The sequence below is a fragment of the Triticum aestivum genome, chromosome 3B, assembly GCF_018294505.1.
Source record: "Triticum aestivum cultivar Chinese Spring chromosome 3B, IWGSC CS RefSeq v2.1, whole genome shotgun sequence".
Lineage (NCBI taxonomy): Eukaryota > Viridiplantae > Streptophyta > Magnoliopsida > Poales > Poaceae > Triticum > Triticum aestivum.
The window spans coordinates 404,030,837-404,036,245 of record NC_057801.1 but is presented as its reverse complement, the minus strand read 5'-3'; positions in this window follow the sequence as shown (position 1 = coordinate 404,036,245).

Sequence of the window (5,409 nt, the reverse complement as noted above, 5' to 3'; positions counted from 1 at the left end):
CGACTCAATGCCACATCGATCTAGCATGTAACACCTCATATCACTTTGCGGCCTCACGCACGGTATTCCCACGGGTGTCGCCTTACCTTTGCCCGGGACCGTTTGCGCCTTTTGGCACACGTATATGACAGTGTCGCTAGCATCCATATGATAAGGAGCCCGGGCTGACATGGCTAGTCGTAAACCCAAAGTGGCACAGACTTACAGGGACAGGCATCCATGACCCAGCATCGAACGTGTCGGTCATCAGCGAGTGAATCCAGGCTGTAGCACTGGGCTAGCAGGACTCCGGTGAACCGGGCTGTAGCGGGCTAACAGGACTCCGGTATTCATCGCGTGACATTTCCCCGAAGGGACAGACACAGGAACGAAGAAGGACACATGCCGGCCAGCCTAAGTGTTCCGGAGCAGTAGCAAGCTACCATGGCTCGTGGAAACACTAGGAGACATTTCCCGGTAAGAGAGGCTACTAAAGATAAACAACTAGATAGTCAGATCCCACACATACCAAGCATTTCAATAACATACACACAATATGCTCGATATGTGCAAACACAACATGGCATCACAACATGACTCTACGACTCAAGTATTTTATTCAATAGGCTCCGAGGAGCGAGATATTACAATCATGGGTCTCATGACCCAACAATCAGAGCATACAAGTCAAAGCACAAGCGGAAGCTATCATGTCTGAGTACAGACATCTATAAATGAAAAAGGCTGAGAAGCCTGACTATCTACCAGATCCTGCCGAGGGCACAAGATCGTAGCTGAGGTAACAAGCTAAACGTCGAAGTCCACGCGGAACTACTAGTGAGACTGAAGTCTCTCTGCAAAAACATAAAATAGGCAAACGTGAGTACAAATGTACCCAGCAAGACTTACATCAGACTATCTACATATGCATCATTATCAACAAAGGGGATGGTGGAGTTTAACTGCAGCAAGCCAGCTTTGACTCGGTGGCTATCCTGAACTACGACTGCAAGTAACTCTTTTGAGGTGGCGCACACGAGTCCACATATTCACCATATCAATACACCACTATGGATCCGCTCCCGTCTCCCTACGAGAACGCCATCCATAGCACTCACGCTTATCTTGCGTATTTTAGAGTATCCACTTTCACTTGTCTATGAACTGTACAAGGGGTCCACGTTTCCATATCCGAGGAATCCGGCTATTCGAATAGATGATGTTAACCCTGCAGGGGTGTACTTCTTCACACACGCTCTCGCCACTTACCGCCCTGTACATGTCATGTACCTCGGCAACCTTCAAGCGGAAGCCGGGCGAGGGAGTCGGCCACGACCTGACTAACCGAACAAGTCTCTAGTCCAGGTTTATCGCCTATTCGGGTTCCATCCGCAAGGAGATCCGGCCGGGGTGTCGCTCACGGCCCCAAACGATGTGTGCAGGGTTCCCAAGCCCACCAACCGGGTGCCACTTGGTACACCGTGCCACTGTGCCTAGTCTGTCCCAAGCCCACCTGTACCGGGTGCCACTTGGTAGACTACTAACACTACCTACAAACACCAGAAACTAGTTGCAACTCCTGGACAGAGATCATGTTGATTAATAAGTCGAGAGGGCTTGGAGCGCCCGGAGCCCAATGTGTGGTAGTAACTGATCATGGATCACAAACACAGAACTCAGTTCCTGAGGACGGCTGCAATGAGACAACCCACCATGTACTCCTACATGGCCTCTCACCGCTACCTTTACCAAATCGTGTTCACACACTTAGCTCACACATAGTAGGACATGTTCACACGCCTCTGATTCATCCCCGATGAATCAGACCTGACTCAACTCTAAGCAATAGCAGGCATGACAACAAGCATGAATGAGTAGGCACATCAGGGCTCAAACAACTCCTACTCATGCTAGTGGGTTTCATCTATTTACTGTGGCAATGACAGGTCATGCAGAGGATAAAGGGGGTTCAACTACCGCAGCAAGTAACAGATGAATCGTTGTTGTCCTAATGCAGTAAAAGAGAGCAGGAGCGAGAGAGTGGGATTTTATCGGAATGAACAAGGGGGTTTTGCTTGCCTGGCACTTCTGAAGATAACATTGAGTCTTCATCAGTGTCAACGATCACATCATCGGTATCGCGTCTATCGAGAGGGGACAAATACCGGCAACACAAAAGGAACACAATCAATGCAATGCACAATATGATGCATGATCATGACATGGCAAAATGAATGTGTTTTGAGCTAATGCAACTAGCAACAGATTAAATGAAGTTGGTTTGAATACAAGATTCAAATTCAAACTCCATATGTGATTATTAAATGTCATTCACTTCATTTGCTCTAAACAGTAGTGATAAGTTGTTCTAACATGCATGAAAATGGTACAGATGGATTCCTTGAATTTTTCTGATAATTTTTCATATATAATTTATTAATTTGGAGTTACGGTTAATTTTCTATGATTTATTGAAGTTTTAGGCTATTTTCTGGAATTTCAGAATTAAATTAAATCCAGAAATGATTTAATTGCGTCAGCCTGATGTCATGATGACGTCAGCAGGTCAACGTGGCACAGTCCGGTCAAATCTGACGTGTGGGACCCACACGTCAGTGACAGGGGGGTTAACAGGGGTTAATTTAATTTAATTAAAAGGTTAGGGGGGTCGGGCCCACTGGTCAGCGACCCTGGGGGTCAAACCCGGTCAACTCGCCGGCGTTTAGCCGCCGGCGAGGCCGAGCGCGGCGGAGGAAGTGCATTTGCACGTTACGGCCACCAAACGGGAGGCGGAGAGCATCTACGAGCTCCTGGGAACGAGCCGCAGCTCTTGGTGGTGATGGTTGAGCTCGGGGTGGCCGGAGACGTCGCCGGCGACGACTTTGGCGGTCGCCGGAGTTCGGGCGCCGATGAAAACGGCGCCACCGTGCACGGGAGGATCAACGGGTAGCAACAACGCGTTCTGCAGGCTCCCACAAAGCCAACGGGCATATGCACGGGGCCGATTGGCCACCGGAGCCTCGTCGGCGACGAGTTCGTGCGGCGGTGTGCTTCGGCCATCATGGGAAGTGGTGCTACAACGAGCGCTAGGCCGTGGGGTTAGGGGGAAACGACGGAGGAGCTCACTGGGAGGTCGAAGCGCAGCTCAGTGGGCCTGGGGACGACCTAGACGGCGCGAATCGAAGACGAGGTCACCGGCGGCCGAAGGTTGAAGAAGAGCTCGAAGTCGACGCTGCAGGGCTTCCGGCGGGGCGTGGTTCGGTGAGGGGGTCGAGGACGACGTCGCGGAGCTCGTGGGCACAACCGAGGGGCGAGGGGGTGGCTGTGGCCGTGGTGGTTCTCGTCGGCGGCGACGGCTGTGTTCGGGTTCGGGCGAGAGAGAAAGAGCAGAGGAGCGGGGCCTCGAGGAAGAGTGAGAGGGGTCCGAGGGGGTGGCGTGGCGTCTCCGGGCGTCGAGGAGGGAGGCAGGGAGGCTGCCACGGCGAAGCAGGAGGTGGCCGGCGCTCTTCGGGCGCGCGCCACGCCTCGCCTCTGCCTACTGGCAGAGGAAGAAGAGGACAAGGGGGGGGAGGAGGTGGGCTGGGCCAGCGGGAGGAGCTGGGCCGGCTACAGGTAAGTGGCCCAGGTGGGCTGCAGGTAATGTTTCCCTCCCTCTCTCTGTTTTTCCTATTTTACTTCTGTTTTCTATTTTTCTGACATTTGTTTGATTTAATAAATATATTAAATCATTTAATTTTATTATGCCAATTTTTGTAGGGGCTAATGGTATTATTCCAGAGCTCTTTTATAATTGGCATAATTTTTGGACCATATTTCATATATATAGAAATATCTTTCCAATGCAAATATTTATCGAATTAATCCAAATGGCCAAAATAAATGTCCATGAGCTCCTAAAAATATTGTTTTGATTTTTATCTCTGTCCAATATTTTCAGAGGGCAACATGAGCATTTTCTTGGACCCTTTTGGGGAATTTTTTTATTTGGGTCATTTTCAAAATGATTCTGAGGGTTCCACCAATCCTCATTTCAAACTTAAATGAAATTTAAACATGATGCACACATGAAGCTAGCCTAGAGCATTACCAGAAGCTAGGGATGTGACAACTCATTTAAACATGATGCACACATGAAGCTAGCCTAGAGCATTACCAGAAGCTAGGGATGTGACAATAATGTTTATTTCCAGTTATATAATTGCAATGGTTCTCGAGTCTGCAATAACCATGAGATTCGAAGGAAAACTGAATTCCATGGTGAATAATAAACAACAAGATGATTCCTAGTCTTGCCTCTAAAACTAGCTCATGCTTTGCGTGATGATCCTACTTTCCTGATCATGGGCATAGTTAAAGTAACAAGGATGCGGTAACGATGTGAACACATTGTTGGAAGAGGATATGGGATGGTTTGGAATTATCCGAAACCTCCCAGGATATTCCTAGGGGAGCTTCTTCTACAGTTCTATGCCACTCTATCAGGCTACAACATGGATCTGAAGGGATGGGTCCTTGATTGGATGACAGGGGATGTTCATCATGAAGCCAAAGCTCAAGATATCATCGAGCTAACTTCCCTGCCCACTCCTGGTGATCTGTATGAGCCAGGTTGTCATCTTCATGTGCAAGAACTGCAGAGTGTATTCCAGAGGCCTGAGCCCAATATGAGTCAAATGCTCAGTATGATGAAGTCGTTGCCCATTGATGTTGAATATCCCAAGGAGTTCTATGTCAAGGACCTCGAGTACCTGCCCCGCACCATATATCACATTCCGATGTTGACTCTGTGGCCTATCAAAGGGCATTCTCCTGAAACCAAGCTTGAAAGCACCATGAAGACATTAGTCTTCTATATCATCATTGGCATCAGGTTCAACACCCAAGACTTCTTTATCCGTCAGTTGGCAGCTTCAGGCATTGGTCTATTTGGCCTCAAGTTTTATGCTCCATGGGCCATGCGACTGATAAAGCTTCACTCAACCATCAACTATCAAGCTTCAGCATGCAACCATGCTGTATTCTTGCCTGAAGTCGACATGTATCATGAAAAGCTATTTATCCTGTGCCTGCCAAGGAGCCAATATGCGAAGACAATGCCGCCTTTCAAAGCTTCACTCAACCTATTGAAGGTGTTCATGTGTCAAATTCTCCTGCTCTTGTTGGTCCTCTTGCTGGTCAGCTTCATCTGCCGCATCGTGCAAACACTGATGCAGGAGCCAGCACGGTATCTCAAAGGCCTTAGAAGCGTGCTCGTGTCCTGAATGACAGAGAGCTTCTTATATCCCTTCACCAGAAGCAGGATAGGCATCATGATTGGCTGAAGCGCCAGATGTAGAGTCTGCTCATTGATGTCAATCGTATTCGCAACCTTGCAACCAAGAATTCTTTTGTTGCACATGAAGCCTGTTGGTGGTCCTGGAAATGCCTCAA